Source organism: Micrasema longulum, unplaced genomic scaffold (genome assembly GCF_059751315.1).
Source record: "Micrasema longulum isolate JH-2025_06_02 unplaced genomic scaffold, ASM5975131v1 h1tg000579l, whole genome shotgun sequence".
Lineage (NCBI taxonomy): Eukaryota > Metazoa > Arthropoda > Insecta > Trichoptera > Brachycentridae > Micrasema > Micrasema longulum.
Genome location: NW_028277775.1, coordinates 145,847 through 170,363, shown reverse-complemented (window position 1 = coordinate 170,363; position 24,517 = coordinate 145,847). Strand labels below are relative to the sequence as shown.

General features: G+C 32.4%; 1 pseudogene across 1 annotated transcript; it reads left to right on the top strand.

Moving 5' to 3' along the window:
- Positions 1–24,517, top strand: LOC148280444 (facilitated trehalose transporter Tret1-like; annotated as a pseudogene). Its single transcript, XR_015822601.1, has 13 exons — positions 1–165; positions 2,899–2,996; positions 5,230–5,364; positions 8,564–8,647; positions 11,347–11,625; positions 13,991–14,111; positions 14,187–14,321; positions 16,536–17,059; positions 17,895–17,901; positions 22,205–22,290; positions 22,674–22,794; positions 23,218–23,352; positions 23,996–24,517. The product of XR_015822601.1 is annotated as a facilitated trehalose transporter Tret1-like (transcript).

Genomic DNA, 24,517 nt, shown 5'->3' with positions numbered 1-24,517 from the left:
AATCAAGGCTATTTTAAGTCAGTATTATAAGCGAATGAGAGAAGGTTGTTCTCTGACAAGAGTGTGTTCCGATCAAGACTGAATTCCGATCTCAAAATAACGTATAAGTAAAAAAAAACAAAATGACAGAAAGACTTTTAATACAATATGCAGCAGCCTTTAGCGGTAAGTCAGTGTAACAATATGTTGATAGATTTTTATTTTTTATTTCATAAACAATACTTTTTTATTTTACAATCAACATTTTTTAACATGTAAAATTGTCACACAAGTACTTTTTTTTTCTATAATGTCTCTTTTCAATTTTCTAAAATATTTTTTTTGCGGATTCAAATATTAGGTAAAGAATATCTTAAAACGGAACAGCTTTCGACTTGTCATTTTCTAATAGTGAGTTATTTACTACTCGTTGAAAATGGCCCTCAAAATTAAATATTTGGGTAAATCATAAGAACGCAAATATTTATTTAAAAAAAAAAAAAAATTGAATTGGGTGATCCATTGCACAATATAAGAATTCACCATTTTGACTACGATTGAACATCCTAATTGTTACAATTATTTTATGTGTAGATTGATATTGTTGCGGAAAAACGCTGAAAACTTTATTGATGTGGGTGTGATTCTATAAAATGATTAAACCTGTCAGAAAACAATGCGGAAGTTTAATGATAGGGAAAATTAGATATAAAAAATATTTCTCACACGCCGTACAAATTAGGGCACTCAATGTACGCGAAGTTTCTCGAAAAAGTACGAAAAAAATAATCAAAATGATTTAATAAAAACTAACTACTTTAAACTATGTCACAAGTTCTCAACTGACCAATCAGCAGACCTTTTGACCAGAATTTGTGACGTGATAAACGAAGTAATTTAAAAATTACAAAACTGAAAAAAGTCATAGCGCTGATAATACAGCATATAAATTATTTTTTTAAATACTTTGGCTTAGTTTAATAGTCTATTAACAGATTTAAAAAAAACATTAAATTTTCTCATAAACTTAAATATGTATAGGGGAATTAATAAGGGTAATCGGAAATTTAAAAATACAAAATTTAACATGTGTAGAGTAAATCCAGAAAATGTGAAAAAGCTAATTAACTATGAAATGTTTTAGTGAAATAAAAAAATTTTAATAAATATTTATTGCCGACCTTTCCGGGAATCTCGGGACCTCGTGCATCGTGCATGGTAGAAAACAGGCCAAAAACCACGACGATGCCAATATAAATGAAATAAATAAAAATTCCCGATGTTGTGACAGCTAACTCAACTCGCTAGTCAAAATGAAAGGCCATGCAAATATTATATTTTATCCGTCCGCCTTATAACCGATGTTTGAAAATTGGATTGGGATTGTACCGGATAGCATAATCCATGAGGCGAAACATATGGGCGAAGGTGTATATTTTTAAATTCTGTAATGTCCTACCGGTAAAACAACTTTGTGACTACAAATTGATTGTAGATCACTTTGTTGATCCGGAATATAAAAAAAGAGTTTCCCACACTCACAACACTAGATTAAAAACTAAGGGCTCCCTGTTTGTTCCCCGAATTACAAATTACTTCGGAGAGCGAACATTAAATTGCGTTGTTCCAAGATTGTTCAATGATCTCCCACAAACCATCATTAACATGAAATATCTTCAAATGAAAAAAAAAGAACAGAAGAAATATCTTCTAGATACTTTATAGTGCCTGTTTATAAATAAATTTGTAAAATATAAATAAAATAAATGTAATATAAACCTGTCATAAATAAAAATGTGTCTCACCGAAAATTCTTTAGACTTAGGGGGTAACAAATTCTTGTATGTATTTTTTTAATTATAAAATAAACGCTGCTCTGCAGCACTGAAACTGATAAAAATAATTGAATGCCGGATTTTTATATCCTTAACCAAATAATACAATTGTGCAAAACCGAATGGAGCTTCTCGCTACTATCCGTGGCCCTGTCATAGGTCTTGTCGGATATGCAGATCTGGTGGCTTCCAAAAATAATTTCAAGGATTCAAAAAAGTTTTTTAATAATTTCGGCAAATTGATCATGTCCAATAAATTTAATTCTAGTCAGTGAAGAATTCACTTCCCACTTTTTCACAATCCAATGAAGTGAATATAATGTACTTCTTCATTACCTTCTATCAGCACAAAGATACAATAGATGAATCTTACCAACATAATAAAGGTTTCAGCTACTTTACTTCACAAAAGTCAACAGATGGAAAAGTTGAGGATATGTGGGTGTTCAAAAATAGGCAGAATGGTGAATGTTACACAGCGTGTAAAGTGGCCACTTAAACCAGCCAACAACAGGTCATAAGCCCTATAAATACGTAGACTTCCATATTCTCATCTCAAAAATGTTTTCCTTCTATTGGCAACAAATTTAGATCTGAATCCCTAGGGAGGAAATCCAGCCAGTCTGCAAGCATTTAGACATACTTAAAACATTGTTTAATTAAATTAAAAAATCAATTTTAATCATTTCTTAGCGTTAACGATGGCGGTCGATTTTGGAAAGGATTACTTATATCGAAGGTGCATATCATTTCATAAATATGCATAAATTGTAAATACAATATTAATATTATTATTATTTTTTTTAATTTACAATGGTAAATAAATACTTACATTTTATTAATGATTTTCCAAATTCTATTTTTGTAAAATATAACTTTATTTATGACGTATTACCATATTGATAATTATAAGTTTGAAATCATTTAGTCTAGTTTTAAGTATATATTATATTATAACCGTATTATTGTATATATGACTGTAGATTTCAATACATTAAAATTAAATAAAATTTTAAAATAATTTTAAAAAGATGTCATCTTCGAAACAACTTATTAAAACATGTGCTGAAAATTATTTTTTCAGTAACGTTGTCACTTGTCTACCATGGAATGTTGCTCGGATGGTCTTCTCCGGTTATACCGAAATTATTATCTGGGGAAGCCAATATTGAAATCACAAAGGTACGTCGTAACGTATTAATTAAGCTAGGGTTTCCTAGGACAGCGGTGCCGGTATCTTAACGGCCGTAGTGAACGGTGATGCGATGGACAGCCGTCGTAACGGTGACTAGGGAGTGGTTTACTAGGAAAACGGTGTTGATAACATTGTTAAAAAATAAAACCACTCTCTAGTCACCGTTACGACGGCTGTCCACCGCATCACCGTTCATTACGGCCGTTGAGATACGGGCACCGCTGTCCTAGGAAACCCTAGCTTTACACCATATTCCAAGTCGTTTTCGTAATAACCTACGTTAAAATCAATATTACTAGTAAGAAAAAATCATTTTTATAATAAACGACCAAAATAATTTACAAAAAAAATATACAAAAATATTTTTTTATCGCCCGTATTTTAAAAACGTTTGCACATTTTTATTTGTAATTTGAATAATGTCTAGGACCTATTTTTGTATTGATTTGTTTTATTATTATTAAGTTTTTCTATATATAAATATAATTATTGTGTTTTTCTTTTTAAGTTGTTGCTTTGTTATAACGTTAATATAATGCTTTTAATAAAATTTCCTGTTTATTTAATTTTACATTTTAAAGCACTTCATTTAATTATGTGGGAGAATTAAATTGTAAAAGGCAAATTATTGCAGTAAATTTTTACAAACTAATACATAATGATGACATTGTATTTACGCGTAAAGCTATTTTAAATACATTAAAGTGAAATCAATTTATTTTCAACAGAGTTTTTGAGAAAGGTTTTTGGATATACATAAATATTAGGTTATTTGGAGTTATGGATATGCGTGGAGTTATGGATATGGTGTAAATATAAATATATTCTAATACCTAAAACTAGTTATGTTCTAATAATTAAACTCGTGTCTGATATATATACTACACCACATGTTTTATTTTATTATATATGTATTAAAATATCATTCTGCAAAATTAATATTCCTACGCCCTGCGACCCAAAAATCATTTGAAAACTGTGTATAAAAAATAAACATAACACGCTCAATATATTTTCATTTGATTTCACTTGGTTTTTAATAGCTCCTACTGTTGCTGTGCTGTTTGTTAATTTTCAGATTCAATCACTCCCGCGATACTATTCCGAACGCTCTCGCGGCCGTAGAAAACACTTTTGTAGCGCGTATTTATTTATTCATTTAACAAATTTACGGACAATGTTCAGTTCAAACAAATCGTACAACGAAAAACAATAATAATACAGTAACAAATAATAGAAGCATTACAACAAAGAAAAGCAAAGATAAGTTAATACGAGTACATTAGACAGGCATTATGGAATCCAGGTTAATACTAAAAATATACAGGCAGTTAATTGGGAATATTTCTTCAGTCTATTTGTAAATATCTCAATTTACAATAAAAATAATTTAGAACTCGGTTTTTTATTTACAAATCTAATCATTCTCGGTAGAGGCGCATCGAAACCATAATTAGTCCTATGATGACCGAGGAACAGAATTTCATTTGAGATATTTGTTGGAGGATAGTCGGGACATCAAATAAACTATTAAGTATTTTAAACATGCAAATTAAATCTGCATTAAATTGACGTTGTGAGAGACTGGAAATATTCAGGAAAAGTTCTATGCCGGTATGGTCATAGTGATCTCTTGTGATTCCTAGTTTGTACGCAATTTTTCTTGTAAATTTATGCTATACTGATTCGATGCAATTTATATGAGTAACATATATGAAGGAGACCATATTACGGAAACGTATTCAAGAATGTAACGAACCAATGAGTAGTAAAGTGTTTTTAGAGTTAATATGTTTTCAAAATCGGATGTAGCTCTGTAAATAAATCCAAAGAATTTAAGCGATTTGTTAATGATATATGTCAATGTGTTCATGAAAATTTAGTTTGTTGTCTAGAATCACCCCAAGATCTCTTATTAAAGTTACAAAGGAAAGAATTTGGTCATTAAGTTTATAATCAAAAGTAATATTTTTTTTTAGATCAACGATAAGAAATTATTTTGCATTTGTTTATATTTAATTCAAGGTTATTTATTTTGCACCAGTCATGAAAATAATCAATAGAATCTTGTAGAGCAAGACAGTCACTAACATTTTAAACTATATTATAGCGTATTTACATACTAAATTCACGCTATAAAAACGTTTTCTACGGCCGCTATGGCGTTTAGAATATAAGGGACAAAGCTATGGTAATATTTCTTAATTAATTTTCTTTCAGGAACAATGCTCGTGGTTGGCATCCCTCGTGGCCCTTGGCGCCTTGCCGGGTTGCCTCGCGGCTCAGTACCTCGGAGACAAGATTGGAAGGAAGAGGACGATACTCCTTCTGGCTGCACCAGGTATTGTGGGATCGGTAAATAATAATAATGGATTTATAGCAAAGAAAACTTTTATTTTTTTAACATATTAAACTTAAAGTTAAAAAATATATGCACTTTCGCGAACTCATTGCTAAAAGTAATATCTTCCGGCCAACCAAAAAAAGACAAGTCAGAAAAAAATTGTTCATAATTTGTATTTTAACTTAAAAAATACTTAAGGGGGAGTGGCCTGAAAAATGCTAAAATGTAATATTTTGATGGGATATTTAAAGTACTTGTAGTAGTCTTAGCCAAATTTTAAAAAGATTTTGTCAAAATTTGAACTTTCTTCTAGGGCTCAATATCTTTTGTTTATTTTATTTTTATCTTGTAAGTTAGTGAAAAAAATTCTCAAATATTATGAAATTACTAAAAACAGCCATTTTTCGAATAGGTAATTAACGTATTTGTAAATATGGTACGATCTTATTTTTTAGTTTATCGTAATGCTTAAATTTTCGTCCAAGTCTCATGTTTCTTTTTCTTTAAAATAAGTTTTGTTGGTTCATTATATCGTATAAACTGTCGCCATTTTAAGGGTTTAAAAATCCTACACAAATCTTCATACAAAAAAGCCAGATTACAAATGTCCATTTATTCACGTTCCACTCGCCGAGGACGGTGGACGTCTCTGATACTGAGTCCACGGAACTTTTTACAAACAAAAAAAATACGGTTATTTTGAATAATATTTACGTTTATTTTGTAATTAAATGTGAAAACTTGATTAAGGACGAGCATATAATTTAAGTTTCGAAGGTATAAGTATTTAAATGATAATGGTAATCCAATTTCATTCTGAGTTAGAAATAATTAATTTGCCAAGTAAGAATCTATGTGACCCTTGGTGCAACGTGAAACAGTGTGTGTTCAAAAATTGCAATTGTATGCGTTAGTGGTCTGGAACCATTTTGACGAAATTTTTTTTCCCACGCGCGGGTTATGTGCCCTTAAGTATTCATATTTGTTTTCGAATCACACCAGATTTTTAGTGGGCAGATAGAAAACGTACATATAAACTCATTTAAAAAATACCTTTTTTTTACACATTATATTTATGATGAGAAATGTGGAATCAGCGAATGATTTTGTAAGGAAACAGGAAGAGGATCGAGGAACGATAATTAATAAGAACATGGTTTTAGGGTTCTAAAGATATATTATAATAACGTTTTCAGACGTTTCGTAAAAGTGGCCAGGGAAGGTGCATTTCTTAAATGAAGAGCTAATTCATTCCAATCCTCGAAGAGAAAAGTAATTTCAGAAGAATAATTACATTTTAAATTTTAAATCGAGATAGCAATAAACATTTTTTTTACGAATTGATTTTTGACGCCACCGTTTTTTTTAGTACTAAATAAAACTATTTGAAATATAAAAATAATATATTTGCACTCTTAGGATTTTAAAAATATTTTTAATTTATGGTTACCCGATTCATTTGTTTCATTGATGCCTATATGCATTGCTTCATGTCTTATGCAAATAAGTATTTTAAAATGTATTATAAATAGTTATATTAATTTATAGTTGCGCCACAAAAAGTTAAGACAAAAATGTTTAAAATTGAATATATGTTCCGCTTTTCTCAAAATGGGTTGTTTTACAAGAATACATTTTTCATGCTTCTCATTTTTCCATTTAAACTTTATTATATTGGTGCAACTGGATCTCGGGTGCAGGGTGTGTTAATAATAAAATCAACCGTGCCAATTTCCACTTAGTAACAATATTATAAATTTGTGAAAGCTTTTCAATGTGTTGAAGTTTATTTTCTATAATATTTGTCTATGATAAGATAAGAGGATGTTGAGGTCCTCACTTAAATAAAAATGTGGAAGTCCTGTGTTATGGGAAATTGGATATAAAAATAGTTTAGTTGCCCGCGGTAAAAATTAGAGCATTGAAATGTACGGCGAAGTTTCTCGAAAATGTATTAAAAGAATTATAAAGATGGTTTTGATGAAAATGAACTACTTTGAAATATTACAGGCTCGAATGAACAACAACCAATCAATTATAGCGTAATAAGGTTGTAATAGTTTTTCTGTTTCCGGGTAGCCATGTTTTCAACGATTAGCGTGTTTTGATAGGTACGGATTTCTCCTTTTAAATGTCAGGAAAACTCGCTGACTTGAAATAGTGACGTCACGAGCAGTATAATTTCAAAATGACAAAGTTTTAAAAAATCACAGCGATAATACTACGATTCATAAAATTGAAAAAAAACAGTCTTTTTAGGCATAGTTTGATGGTCAATAATTTTTTTTTTAAACAAACATTGTCACAATAAGTACAGTGAAACTCCAATTACCCGGATTAATGAGTGCCAGACGTTATCGCATAAAAAATTTATACATGTCCAGCGAATTTAATCGCTTAAGCTAGGGTTTCCTAGGACAGCGGTGACCGTATCTTAACGGCCGTAGTGAACGGTGATGCGGTGGACAGCCGTCGCAGTGATGACTAGAGAGTGGTTTTATTTTTGAACGGTGTTATCAACATCGTTTTCCTAGGAAACCACTCTCTAGTCACCGTTACGACGGCCGTCCACCGCATCACCGTTCACTACGGCCGTTAAGATACGGGCGCCGCTGTCCCAGGAAACCCTAACTTAAGATGGGTTAGTGCGATTTCATCCTGAGAAATTAATAAATACAGTTGAACTCCGTTTAACCGAACTTCAGTCATCCGGATTGCCAAATATCCGGATCGTTTTAAGGAAATGAAAGATTAAGTTATGTTATCATAACAAATAAAAAAGGGCGCTGGCGGCCGACGCGTTTGTTTGTCTAAAGCTAGGGTTTTCTAGGACAGCGGTGCCCGTATTTTAACGGCCGTAGTGAACGGTGATGCGGTGGACAGCCGTCGTAACGATGACTAGAGTGTGGTTTCCTAGGAAAACGGTGTTATCAACACCATTTAACACCATTTCCCTATGAAACCACTCTCTAGACGACGTTACGACGGCTTCCCATCGCATCACCGTTCACTACGGCCGTTAAGATACGGGCACCGCTGTCCTAGGAAACCCTAGCTTAAGTGAATAGTGAATAGAGCAACAGTAAGAGCCCGGGATCAAACCGAAGAGCTAGGAGTTAGTTTTTCTTTTTCATAGTGATTTTCTTATGTATATTTAATATTATAAATAAACTGTTTTTGAATTATACTAACAATATTTTTTTGTTTCAGGGAATGATGCTATTTGTGAGAAATCCATACTTAATGTATACTTCGAGGTTCATCAGCGGCCTATCTGGAGCAATGGCTTTGGTTGTAAGATGATAAATATGAATATTTTTTTAGCTTATAAAAAACACCCACGCCTCGCCACACCGTTGCGAATTTTAACTAACATCAAATAACATTTTTCACATAATATTTTGTCAATTTTGAACAACAAAATAGTACATCATTTACATTTTTATGGATTTTGTAAAAGTAGAAAATATTTTTAAAGGTACTTAAGTGCGCTTATAGAATTATAATTATAAACACCATTTGGTACATTTCGGACCGGAAAATGCCAAATTCACACCTTATCAGGTAGGTCTGTGTGCAAAATATTTGCTTATGAATGAAAAACTGATCGAAAAATTATATTTGTTGATATGAGGCAAACCGCCATTTTTCCCTCGACAAAAATACGGGTCATGGCAACGAAATGTCTGGACTAGATTTCATCGCCTAGGGAGTTCTCAAAATTAACATATTACAAGAGAGGATATAATTTTTGAGAAGAAGATATGGAAGTTTTGTAATTGTTTTTTTTTTGTTGAAAAATGTTTACAGACGCAATTTTATGTGTGTTCACTAAAATTCCCGCCAAACTGCACACGCAGTTTTGCAGGGATTTATTTCAATAAATATTCCAGTAACATGAATATATTTTATAGAAAATACATCAGCAAAATAAAATTTAAATATGACGTAAAATAAAGTATTCTTTAAGTAACGGAATATATTGAATAATAACGGAATATATTAAATAATATATTAAATTAATAACATAGTTTTTAATTGTTATTTTCACTCGCTGGACAGTTAAAAATCTAGTCTCTCTAGTTTCTAAAACATTTAAAAAAAAATAAGCATACACAAAAAAGCATATCGAATTAACTAGATATTTAGCAAATTACAACCGAGATGGAGATCATTTTAGAGAAAGAAATATGAATGTTTGGAAACTTTACACGCCGTATAACATTCACCATTAAACAGGTGTGTTCTTTAAACCCTGTCACATCCGAAACCACGATGATCAATATGAGCAAGAAGACATATTGGCACATTAAAATAAATTTTTAGAATGAATAAAATGTATAAAAATAAAATATTAAAAAAAACAAATGGTTGCTTACTTCTGTAAGGATGAAGCGTAGAGAGGGGAGGGGGAAGTCTAATACACTGTCAACCACATGGCCTCGTCCCCCTCGCTTCTCCCCTGCAGAAGTAAGCAACCATTTGTTTTTTTTTGTATTTTTTTTTTTTTAATTTTTGCATTCTAATTTTTTTTTGAATATTCTAATATGTCTTCTTGCCCATACTGATCTTCGTGGTTTCGGATGTGACAGGGTTTAAAGAACACCCTGTATATTGATGTTCAAACAGAGACAAAAATAAATAATGTTACAGTATGTAAAGTGTCCACTTAAATCAGCCAATGAGATATTGAAATAAATGTGTCTTAAAAACTTGAAAAAGTATTCTCAATGATCTCAATCATTATTAGATAATATTAGATTCAACAGGTGATTACCAATATTTTTTTTATTTCTGGTTTTTCAGGTTACCAATAAAGATTTTACTAGATAAACTCTTCTTTATAAATAATAATATTTCCGATGACTAAGATAATGATGATAGGTTTTTCCTTTGATAAGATATATGTTTGATTTCAAAAAGCGATAATGAATTTTAAACTCTTTCCTTATATTTTTTTAGTGTTTTTAATAATACAGAAAAACTACAATTATCCGGATTAATGAGTGCAAGATTTTATCGCTTTTGAAATAACACAGCGAATCGGATCACATTAAAAACTATTTGTGTCCAGCAAAGTTAATTACACAATTAAATTAAAATTTAAAACCTATTTATTTTTTATTTCCTGATAACGATCTAGATATTTGGCAATATGGATAGCTAGAGTTCGTATAAACGGAGTTCTACTGTAATACTTTTAACTTGGTGATTTGTAAATTTTTAATACATCATCATCATCATCATCATAAGCTCGACAGCCCTGTGTGGGCCTTGGCTGAATCCAAGAGTCTCCTCCATTCTTGCCGGTCTGCTGCCCTTACTCCCATATTGTTATGGTATTTGTTACAATCAATAAAGTGTAATGTTTCCGCAAAGTTTCGTAAAATTTCCATTGAAAATAAACGTAAAAATCACATTTTTCAATAAAGAATTATAAAAGCGCCATCTATGAATAATTAGTTTTATATTTTCTTTTTGTGTTTTTTTTCTTATTTGTTAATCGACTATTGAACTAAGCCAATTTTTTTTCCAATATTTATACTATTATCAGCTCTAGGATTTCTCAAAGTTTGGTATTTTTTAAATAACTCCGCGTGTGACGTCAAAGGTTCTCCTTCGCTTATTCTTGACAAGTTCTGCCCATGGTCCATTAACAGTAAGCAAACCGGAAATATTCCATAACTCTCTTATCATTGGTTGATTCATTTGAACCAGTGACGTCGTTCAAAGTAGTTTTTAAGAATTTTAATTATGCTCCAATTTTTACCGCGCGCAAGGAAACATTTATTGTATCCAATTTCTGAAGCTCTTAATCAAATGCTCTAATTTTTACCGCGTGTAAGAAAACAATACATACATACAATTTTCCGTAGCACTACAGTGCTGAATTTTCTTATAAAATACACTTCATCAGAAAGTTCAGCTTGTCGTAGAGCAAAAATACGTAGTTTTTTTCCAAAATATTAAATACGTTTTTTTCTCTTTCCCAGGAGATTTCTATTTACATGGGGGAAATTGCGAACAAAAGGATCAGGGGGGCCCTCGGGAGCCTCATTATCGGCATGGCCAATCTCGGCAACCTAATCATGTACGCAGTGGGCCCCTTCGTCTCGTACAGCACCATCAACTGGATGTGTTTTGTGGCTCCGGTCATATTCTTCCTGTCGTCTCTTTGGATTCCCGAGTCCCCATATTACCACCTGAAGAAAAATAACGTGGAGCGGGCAGAAAAGACAATGATGAGACTTAAAATGTTGAAAACTACAGAGGTAAAATAAACCAATTGAAAACGGCCCTCGGCCCGTAAGACAATGGGAAGTCAACAACGTTATATTCAATTGTCAATATGAAAAATTGAATATTGATATATTTTTAGACATGTTCAATTGCATTTTGCTGACGATAGTACTTCATCATCCGAATGTACACATGTCATTTTCGTTGAGAAAATTTGATTTTACTTTATAGACAACGACAACAACAACAAACCATCACGCCGTTTCCCCGTAAGGGTAGGCAGAGAGGATAGAACGCCACATAACTCTATCTTTGCATACAGATCTCGCTTCTTCTACATTCATATATCTTTTCATGCACGCACGCCGATTATTCCGACTTTTGACATGTCTATCTTCAAGTATTTGTTGGATTTGGTCATGCCATGTCTTTCTCGGTCTACCTCTTTTTCTGCATCCATCAACATTCGCATTGTAAATATTCTTAGCCGTTCGTTCGCTGTCCATTCGTTCTACATGTTCGAACCAGCGCAGAGCTCCTTTCTTGATTTTGTCGATAATGCTTGTCTCAGCCTTACATAGGGTACGGATCTCAACATTTGTGCATCTATCGTACATAGTTTTACCACATATTCGCCTGAGAGATCGCATTTCGACAGCATTCAGCCTACTTTCATCCCTGTTTTTCCAAGTCCATACTTCGCTCCCATACATCAGGGTCGGGACCCGGACTCCGTTGTGAACTGCTAATTTTGCCTCTTGCGACAAACATTTATTTGCCAAGGTTGATTTGAGTGCTCCGTTTACTCTGCTCCCAGCACTCACCCTCCTTTCAATATCTTTCACAGTCATTCCATCCCTAGTAAACATACTTCCCAGATACACAAATTCCTCTACTTGTTTTAGTATAACTCCATTCACAGTGATTTCACATTAGGTCATACTTTCATTTCTTTCAAAAACCATCACATTCGATTTATCGACATTCATCAGCAATCGCTTCCCTTGCATACATCGTCGACCTTTGTTAGCAAGAATTGCGGTTCCTCTTTTTTGTTAGCAAGAAGCACGGCATCGTCAGCATACAAAAGGCAATTGACATTTAAATCACCTATTCTTGCTCCCATTCTTAAGCCTTTCAGTTCTTTCATGCAGTTATCGATATACACGTTGAACAGCCATGGTGACATCACACATCCCTGTTTCACTCCTTTATGAATGTCAAACCACGATGTGTATGATCCGTTTACCCTAACATATGCTGTGCTGTCTTTATACAGAGAAGCAATAGCTCGTGTTAGATTTCCGCTCACTCCATACTCCGATAACACCTTTCATAATTTTTCTCCGTCAACTCTATCAAACGCTTTTTGCAAATCTACAAATGCACAGAAAAGCTTTTGGTTTTTAGCAAGAAATTTCTCTGTCACGTTTCGTAAAGCAAATATTTGATCCATACATCCTCTTCCATTCATAAAACCGCTCTGAATATCCTACATTCTATCCTTAGTAACTTTTTTTACTCTCTCAATCAGTATTCTTCTGAGGCTGATTGCTCTATAATTTCTGCATTCCACCCTTAAACCTTTTCCCTTGTATAGAGGCATAACAACAGCCCTTCTCCAGTCTGGAGGAGTGTATTCTTTCTCTAAACATCATACAAAAATTATTTCACCATCCGCCTTTATAAACTCTGTTGCAACATTATCAAAACCTTGCGCTTTTCCATTCTTCATATATTTCGCATTGGAAAATAACCTGTTTAACTTTCCATTGCAATCGGGCCCCTTGTCCATACGCGTTTTTGAGGGGCTAGACCGCGAAACTTCAGAGGAACATTCTTCATAGTGAAGCTTTTAAAAAGTCGTAATATTTTTTTTGTCATTTAAAAATGGAGTAAATCTTTGATTTCTAGAACAAGCATTCCTTCCACAAACCCCTACCCCTCTCCTACAAAAAATAGATAAAAAAACTGAGGAAAAAAGAAGAGGCTGTGTAGGGGAGTGGTAGGGGTTTATAGAAGGGATGCTAGTCCGAGAAATAAAGGATTTACTCCATTTTGATAATTATTAAGAAAAAAAAATTCAAATAAAATAATTATAATATTACATAATGCGTAGAAGTCTAAAAGATTGAAGTAATTATCTCAAGACACCGATATCTCAAAAATGAGGGAATTATTAATGTGAAAGTCTAAGCATTTAGAGGACTTTTTATAGCAGTGATTAAAGAGAGGATATGCTAGGAAGGTCTGAAAATATACCGCTACACCCTACACTAATTGAGAAAAATAAATTCCTTGATTTTTTTTTTGCAATGGCTAATGTTGGTTAAAGAAACGTTGAAAATTTGCAGACATCAAAAAAAGAAATAAACATTAAAAATGCTTTTTTTACAGTTGATTGATAATGATTTGAAAGAAATGAAAGAGCAAGTGGAAAAAGATATGGGGAAGAAGACAACGATCAAAGAACTTTTGACTAAAAGCGAATACAGAAAAGGCGTTATCGCCATGTTTGGTAAGTTGAAATTTATTCAAATTAATCACGTTTCAAAGTAGCGAAATGACTAAAAATAACTGGGTTGGTTTACAGGGTTGAAAATTCTTCAGCAGATGACGGGAACACTGGCCATCCAGGCGTACTTAGAGACCATATTTCGGCAAACAAGTATGAAAATGTCCGGAGCTACAGCAAGCATCTTGTATGGAATTGTCCAATTGATTGCAGGTAGTTTCATAACATTGTTATTTAAATTTACAAATATGTACGCGATACCTCAACTTATCGTGTGAAATGAAATAAAGAGATACCTAATTTTGAAAAATTGCTTAAACACATTTATAAGCACGAAAGCAAATTATTAATGTATAATACGCCATCTGCCTGTACTATTATAGGTCTTGTTTGTTAAATCTTTAAAATGCTTTACCTCTTCGCGTTTGCTTTGTTTTGCTGACGACATGAAAATTTTTGCAACAATCAAGACCCCAGCTGACGTCTTTGATCTGCAGTCAGATCTCGACCGTCTAGAGGATTACTGCAACTCCAACTGCTTGGACCTTAATCCTTCTAAGTGTTCAGTTATTACATTTAGTCGCAAAGTAAAATTTTTACGTACTAACTATGTGCTTAAGGGTCAAAACCTCCAACGCTCATTATGTGTAAAGGATCTAGGTGTCTTCCATGATAGTAAATTACTTTTTGACGCCCATGTTGACAGCATCATAAAAAATTCATCGCGTGCGCTTGGCTTTGTTATGCGTAGCTCTACGTCGTTCACTATGGCAAAGACACTTAAAATCCTTTACTGTACATTAGTGCGAAGCAACTTAGAATATGCATCACAAATATGGAATCCTATGTACAATGTGCAGATATCACGCATTGAAAATATTTTTAAAAAAATCGTAAAGTTCATGTGTTTCCGGTTGAAACTTGAGTTTAAATCTGACCAGTATATTCATATATGTAAAAAACATCACCTACTGCCTCTGCAAAAACGTCGTGAAATAGCGGATATAATTTATTTACTTAAAATTGCCTCTGGTTCAATTGACTGTCCTGAACTACTTTGCAAACTTTCTATCAATGTTCCTTCCAAAGTTTTAAGAAATAACCCTCTTCTTCACATACCTCTTGTTTCATCTAATTATAGGCAAAATTCGTATTTATGGCGAACTTTTAATAATTTTAATGTTATAAATAAATCATTTAACATAGATTTATTTGCAAATAATCTTAATAACGTACGGCGTTTGCTTTCGAAATAACTCGTAGTATTTTTTTCTTTTCTTTTAAATTTACATTTAATTACTATTCATTTTATGTTCGAGAATCTTTTTTAACTTACTGTGATGCTACTTGTGAAAACCTGTAATTGGCTTATTTGTTATTTGTTTTGTTATATAAATGTGAGATAATTAAAGCTGTTGGTTATCCAAATAAATAAAATAAAAATAAAATAAAATAAATCATTTATTCCAGTATCGAAACGTCTACCTTAAAACAGGTTTCGCCTTGTTAGGCAGACAGCATATATTTCAGAGAAATCTATTACCTTGAAATAACAATATTATTAGACATGTGTTGATACATGAAAAAAAAATTAGTGAATTATTATTATTATTTAAACAATCTCGAATTAGTAAATTTATTAATGGTAAATTTTAATGAACTGCAAAACTGTAAAACAAAAATGTAGAATGCAAATTATTACAATATATTGAATACATAATACTAGAGAAAAGCAGCTGTGATAAAAAACAAACGGAATCATGTATGTATAAATTTTGCGTGTTTTTGTATCAATATTCCATCTCTATATAATTAATTTTCTATGGGACGTGAGGCGCTTTTTGTGATATTTTTTCCAGTATTTTTATTATTTTCAAATTGGATATGATGGTATTAAAAGCAAACTTAGAAATCTCCAATGGAGGAGTTACTGAGATACATAATATCATACAAATTAATACATCCGAAATAAAAAGAAAACATTATTGTATAAGAAATATAAAACACCATCTTATATAAACTACATTAATAATTATCACTATCAAAAAGATTTAAGAAACATTTTTTAATTGCGACACTTCTGGATTTTTTATTCAGTTTTTCGTGCTCTTCAGGTAGTTTATTATATTCGGAATAGCCAATATTTTCCAAGGACCTACTGCCAAACTTTGTTGAGCGAAACTTAGACACATGAAGATTCCCTGAATAACGCGTATTGTAATTATGAATATTATGACCAAATGAGTATTTTAAATTTGGCATCAATAACTAATTTTACGTTTTTGGTGGAGATTTCCAAGTAAGCTTCTAATACCCCCATATCTTAACTGCCAACTACGTTACGCAGAAACATTTTCAACTAACAATAATAGATATCAAAATTGAACGTCATGCGTTGTGTTTGACTGACTGATTATTCAATTTCAGGTTTTGTAGCGACTGGTCTCGTGGATAAGATGGGTAGGAGACCATTATTGCTTATTTCCTCTCTGGGAACTGGAATTTCTCTTACCGCCGTTGGAGTATATTTTTACATGCAAAACATCCTCAAGTCTGGCCAAGCCACGATGGATGCAGTGTCGTGGATGCCTATTTCTGGAATCATCGGTTTCAACGTTCTGTTTGCCATTGGCCTAGGAAACCTGCCCTACGTTATACAGTCGGAGGTTTTCCCAACCAATGTCAAGAGTGTGGCGTCTTCCTTCTTCACAATATTCGGAGCGACCATGGCTTTCTTCGTGGCCAAGCTGTACCAGGGAATGGTGGATGGAATCGGCGTCCATATGGTGTTTTGGATGTTCGCGTTTGTTAGTTATTCCGGGGTTATCTTTGTTTATTTCTGTGTCCCAGAAACTATGGGCAAAACTTTGGAAGAAATTATTTCTGGATTAAACAGGGCCAAAGGAGAACCCAAAAGGGGAAACGAAGCAATTCCACTTCAAGATATTAAAGTTTAGAAATAATGAACCGTTTGTTGATTACGTTGTAAGAAAGGCAGATAAAATTCCTCACTGTTTAGCAGTCAACCAGCGTGACAATGCACAATACTATTAATTTATATTATGTTTTGTTTATTTGTTATTTATTCGGAATTTTTACAGCTATTACATAAAAAATAAGAAAACATATATTAAAAATACTAGAGCCAATTTAAAAATCCACTGTCAATCTAATAATACAATTAACAAATTACAACGGAGATGGAGATTTTTTTGAGAAGGGAATATGGAAGTCTAGGCATTTACAGGGCTTATGACCTGTCGTTGACTGGTTTAAGTGGCCACTTTACACACCGTATAACATGCACCATTTCGCCTATGTTTGAACATCCAAATTTCTTCAATTCTTCCATCTGTTGATATGAGTGAAGTTAAAGAGCTGAAACCTTTATTGTTGTGAAGAGATTAATTCAATCGAATTATTTCCCATACTCGGCAACGCCTGAAAACAATTTTTAAAATTTTAAACTTTTCCTTGGACCAGTTGGTTTTATTAAAGTATTTATTAATGTTACACAGTGTGTAAAGTGGCCACTTAAACCAGCCTACGATAGGTCATAAGCCCGGTAAATGCCTAGACTTCCATTTTCTAAAATGATCATCATCTCTGTTGTAATTTGTTAATCTGAATGACTCTCTAGGGGGTAAATTCCAGTCTTTTGTCTACAAACATTTAGGCAAACTCAAAATATTGTAATAATATAATACATAAGAAAAAAGTTTCCCAAATGGTATGCGGGCGACGTTTGTATTCATGTGTGTGTATATGAATGTGTGTGAATAAAAGGGTGAGGGTACGTGTGTATGGGTGCGTAGGTAAAAAATGTTATTTAAAACATGTATTTATATTGAAAAACGTATAGGAGAAAACTCGGTAAGAGGTTTACTATAAAAAAACTAAAAAATATATTTATACCCACTTTCAAAGCCATTTAAAAAATATAATAAATAAGAAATGTTGTAATGTTTTAATTGTATTTTTGAAAATTATAATAAGTTTAAAAACATTATTCTGAATAAAGCATTTTAATTTAAAATTTAATTGGTACAAATTGAATGAATAATGTGCAACGAGCCCCATATAATACGGTAGGTAACCACAAAATGCAGTACATACGATGTATTGTCAACAATAAATGAATAAACAAGGTAGGTAGGACATCACGCGTACGTTGCGTTGGTTCAAAATGAACATAATTTTTTTTTTTCAATTGAAAACATATTATACATAATTTTAAATAATATTCCCAAAGAGTTTTTAAAAAAAAACTCACTAAGGGACATGCAGATAACAATATTTTTTTAAAGACGTTTTTATATTTTAAACTATAACATTATTTACAAAAGCAGAATAAAAATTATGATACACTACAAATTAAAAGGGTATGAAAAATATTTAAAAATAACAAAATAAATATAATACTAAGTATGGAAATAAATTCAAAATGATGTATACATTCTACAATCTGGGAAAGAAAAATTAAAAAATATAAAAAGTTTAAAAATTACATGTATGTATAATACAAACTGAACTAGTACGAGAGTGCGAATGTTAAAAATTGCAGGAATAAAAAAAGTTTTATTGAAATTAACAAAATATGTGCATCCGATACAGTTTAAAAAATATCTAAAACATATTAAAACTACATATACATAATACAAGCTAAAAAAGTATTAAAAAACACAAATAATATTTCAATAGTATTAAAAATTACATTTACAAGCAAAAACGGTAAAATATTAAAAGTTGCTGTTGTTCAAGATGCGCATTCTCTGGATAAACTAACATTATTTATTCAAAGTACTTCTAGAAAAAAATATTCTTCAATTCGCACGTCCTGTTTCTATATTTTGAATTTTTTTATTATATGCATCTACATAGGTAATATTCGATACCATAAATAGGAATAACCACTGACACTCATCCGCTCGGGACATTACGGTGAACTTTGCTAAAGCCATTATTTGTATTACCGACAGGCACAATAATAATACAAGAGTTTGATTTTCGATAATTTAAGAAGATTTACACAGTGAAGATTTTGAGTTTAATGTTATAGAAATAGATTATTTGAAAACATACGACCCACTGCTGCCTCAAAACGTGATGTCAGAAAAAAACGTTATCAAATTAAAATACGCGTGCATAGACATCATAAATATATTTATTCATTTATCTACATATGTATCCATTATAATAGGCAAGTATTTTATGTATTGGTAAGGTGTTTTTGACAAAATTCTATTTAATAATAAATAAATAATAATCCGCAAATTTATGCTTTCTTATAAATTTCGGTTTAGTATAAAATGCAAATTATACTCTGACATTGAAAATATGATCTCAAAATGAGAAGGAATAAACCCTTGCTGGCACAAATCGTTATGATTGAATTCAAAACTAAAAATTATTAATATTCAAAAGTTGAATTTAAATCGGTACCTAGGTAATTGTTTGTGGTTGAATTCCAAAACATTCAAATGATTTATTTTCAAAAATAGAATTTTTATACAAATGTCAAACTCTGCGCTACTTACCAACAGTGGTGCATTTTGTGTAAGAATTCGTTTTTCAAAAATGTATCAAATGTCAGTTAAAATTATTTGAACATTACTAAAAATCCATTAGAAATTAAGAAATTGTAAAGATTTGAATCAATTCAGTATCCATTAAAAATAATTGATGTTTGCAAACATTAAAATACTTACAAACTTTTTTAATATGCAAAAAAAAAACATCCTCCGAATTTTTCAATATATGCATTTTAGACGAATGCAGCCCTGGAAGTTCGATAAAAAACACATATTCGCTCATAACTTTTTTTCTGATGAACATATTGAAGATATTATCATTTACAATCCTAATTCACGTAAATTAGATTATTTTGCTAAACATCGCATATAAATTGGCTCAGTAGTTATTGAGTCTATAAAGGACAAACATACGAGTACATACATTAATTTTTATGTATAAAGATTTACATATGACTAAGTAATGAGAGGGCAAAGGGGGCAAACTATTTTTAAACCATTTTATCGAAACAAAAATCTACTGTAGTTAAAAAAACAATGTTTAGTTTGATTTTCTTTCAAATGAGACTTTAAAATGTTATTATAAGTAGTGTAAATCATACTTGATTGTAGAATGTCTGTAGTACATCTTTGATCTTCGCAAATTTCAACACAACCGAAAAACTCACGCAACTACATTGGCATGATCGGGCATAGAAGAAACATTCACATTTTATCACTTCTTCACAATTATTTTAATAATCTCACTTCGTTTGTTTATATGAAAGAGTTCTTCCAACCTCTATCACAAAGATGGAATATCTCTTTGTTGTAGTAACGAAGATCCCTATCACTGCTCATTTTCTTCTGCCGCCTCTTTTAGAATAGTAGCTGCTCGGTCGTGAAATAATCTACCCACTAATGTCAGAGACGCCCTTTTTATTTACATTTAAATCAAGATTCCGCCATTTAATATTTGAGTTTTTCTTTTCTCCTTCTTTCTTCCCCCTCCCCTCTCCTCTCATCATAGAATAGTGTAGCTTTTTGGTTTATTTTTGTTTCAAATCTTTAAATATATCATTCTTCTGTACGTGTGATGTCACTATATTCTTCCTTAACCGATTTACGTGCGGTTTTCAGTGAAATGTAGATTTTGCGCCGCGCGTGTTCGTAGATATTAAATATTTTCAAACGGATATTAAAATAAAGTTAGAAGCAAAAATCTTTTTTCTACGATCTACCAGAAATACTAATATAATATAATATTAACTGACATTCAATACATTTTTGAAAATCGCATTCATGAATAAAGTGCACCCGTTTTGGCGAGAAGAGCCGAGTTTGACCTTTGCAAAAAGAATTATATATTTGAAAATGAATTATGTATACAATCAAAAAATAGTACTCCATTTATGTATAATAAATTAAATGTTTTACCAGTTAAGGGTATTTTATGGAGCATAATTATTCTCCAACAGATGTTCAGCTCAATATATAAAAATAAATTAGACCACAGCTAACAAGATTTACATCTAACAATGTTTGATTATGTCCAAATGCTTGCAGACTGGCTGGATTTCCTCCCTAGGAAGTTGTTCATATTTAAATTTATTTCAACAGAGAGGGAAAAATTTTTGAGAAGGGAATATGGAAGTCTAGGCATTTACAGGGCTTATGACCTATCATTGGCTGGTTTTAGTGGCCACTTTACACACTGTGTAAATCCAGCCAGTCTGCAAGCATTTGGACATAATCAAACATTGTTGAATTACTACCTGGTAAAAGAAGAAGTATAAAAATTGAAAAATTGTTTTCAGGCGTTGCCTAGTAGGTGATTTGGTTCAGCCGGATGAATCTCACCCACGTGATAAAGGTTTCAGCTCTTTTACTTCACAAAAGTCAACAGATGGAAGAGTTGAGGAAATGTGGATGTTCAAACTTGGGCGGAATGGTGAATGTTACACAGTGTGTAAAGTGGCCACTTAAACCAGCCAATGACAGGTCATAAGCCCTGTAAATGCCTAGACTTCCATATTCCCTTCTCAAAAAATTTTCCCTCTCTGTTGAAATAAATTTAAAGATTTACATCTATTGATGGCCTAGTTCTGCCAAAATTTAAAAATAAATATGGACAACGTACGTTGGATTATATTGTTTCAAAAATATTTAAAATGTTGCCACTTGACATGAAAACATGTCATCGTAAAAATAAAATTATGTTTTTATTACGTAAGTGGTTAGTAGACAAAACGTTCCTATATTGATTTAGTATTTATGTAAAACATTTTTTTTCTCTCATTGAATACATTTTTGTTATTTTCTTACCATTTCTTTTATTTCTTTCTTATTTTATTTACATTTTTAGACCTTAATTTTAAAAGGTACTTTTAATTTTCTTATTATTTATTTTTTCTGTAGACATGAATTAAAATTTTCGATTTACTTTGTTTTATTTTTTATCTTGTTTTGATTACGTTTATGAGCACACACTATTTATATATGTGTCTTTTTTTCTTATATTAAAAATATATTCAAGTAAATTGCTATTCTTTCATTTTAATTGTATTATTTTACTCTTATTTTCAGAGTCTCCGGATTTTTATCTCAAGATCCGGGATAACGACGCTGCAGCGAGGAGTCTGATGAAGCTAAGGGGTATGAAAACGGCTGAGGTAAAAGCTTAAAACTTCTAGAAGCCATAAGGGTTACAAACAGCACGCCCACTCTTGCCCAAAACTGTTTATTTATAAACCATTATATCAACAGAAACGAAGGAAATAATGATTTGTTAGATTTCTCAACCGAGATAAAGGAATTATTGGGGAATGTGGAAATCTTGGCATTTAAAGGGCTTATGACCTGTCATTAGCAGTTTTGTTTTATTTTTATAATAAATATTATAACTACAAAATATCCCGCAAAGACATGGTCAGTATGTGACTATACACTTAAAAACTTAAATAATTGCTACAGGAAGAATTAGTGCTAATATTAAAACTTAAAATGTACATATATTTGTTTGAGCCAAGATATTCTCATTTCATTTTGTTTTTAGAGAGTGGAAAATTAATTAAAGGACATGAGGGCGCAAGTGGAAATAGATTTGGTAAAAAAGACATCCATCAAAGAACTTTTGACTAAACGGGATTACAGAAGAGGGGTGATCGCGATGTTTGGTAAGTTATTTGCATTCTTCTTCATCTTCTTCTGCAGCCTTATTCTCTCCACTGCTCAATGGCGGCCTCTTCCAAACGTCTCCATTCCTTCCTATCACCCGCTTTCATCATCCACGTTTTTCCGGCTATCGAGGCAATGTCGTCGACCCATCTTTTCTGTGGCCTTCCAACACTTCTTTTGTTTGCCCACGGTCTCCACTTTATTATTCTGGGTGTCCACCTGCCACCATTTTGCCTCGCCAAGTGTCCTGCCCACTGCCATTTCAATTTCGCTGCACGATCCATGATATCCACGACTTCGGTTCGGCGCCTTATTTCTTCATTTCTTATTTTGTCTCGTACACATACACGAACATTATTTGCATTACAGAAACAAATTTATAATATCAGAAATAGAAGTTTACTTTAGGAATTGGTTTGTAGGGCTGAAATGTTTACAACAGATGACCGGTAGCCTGGCTATTCAAACGTATTTGGAGACGATATTCAGACAGGCGAGCATGACCATATCTGGAGCTACGGCGAGCATTATATACGGAGTGGTTCAGTTGGTTGCCGGTAATCATTTTTCATTTAATATCTCTTAAAAAATTGACATTTAAATGTAAAATATACCATAATTACCTAATATTAACAAAAGCACTATAATAGGAAAATGTCTGTCATTATAAATTAATCAGGATCAATGAAATACTGTGAAATTAAAAAAAAAATCGTACTTTTTAGTAGCATAAAACACATTTTTTATTTATTCATTTTCAATTCCCGCGAAAACGGTTTATTACGTTGGCCACGTCCCTAATACGTCACGATGCGTTTAAAATTTCGACCTTTGTGACTGTTTAAATTTAATTAGAACGACGTCACGAACTTTTACATCATGATTGTCAATTCCTAACATGTCACATGCGCGCATCTCACTGAAGCCGACTAAACTACTCATAAATGAGTGCCGCGGCCACTTCACGCATGCGCGCAGGCTGGATGTCGGGTAGAGGGGTACTTTTGGACACAGTACGATGTATGTATGCGCGACCCCTTTACAAGTATAAAAACCTGGTATTCCGAACTTTTACGCTCTAAATACGCGTTACAGCGCGCCAAGAGATCGCTTTGTAAGCGTGTATTCAGTATGTAAATACACGTTTTGTCAATTAGAACACAATTTAAAATTTGTTTAAAAATTGGGTTTGTTTTTCAGGGCTCGGGGCAACCGTACTTGTCGACAAAATGGACAGAAAACCATTGCTTCTTATATCATCACTCGGAACTGGTATGTCGCTGACGTCTGTAGGGATTTATTTCTACATTCAGAATGTCCTTAAGTCCGACAGAGTCACTATGGTCTTGGTCTCCTATAGCGGGAATATTAGGCTTTAACGTGCTATTTTCCATCGGGATTGGAAGTCTCCCTTATGTACTTCAATCTGAAATTTTCCCGACCAACGTGAAGAGCGTAGCGTCCGCGTTTTTCACCATCATAGGAGCAACGATGGCTTTCTTCGTGGTTAAATTATACCAGGGACTGGTGGATAGCATCGGTGTTCACATGGTGTTTTGGATGTTCGCGTGTGTTAGCTACTCCGGAGTGATATTCGTATATTTTTGTGTCCCAGAGACGAAAGGCAAAACGCTAGAAGAGATTATCCGGAAATTAAAAAAAGCAAATAATCAAAAAAGAGGTGGAGATGAAACTATACCCTTACAAAACATTAAAGTGTAG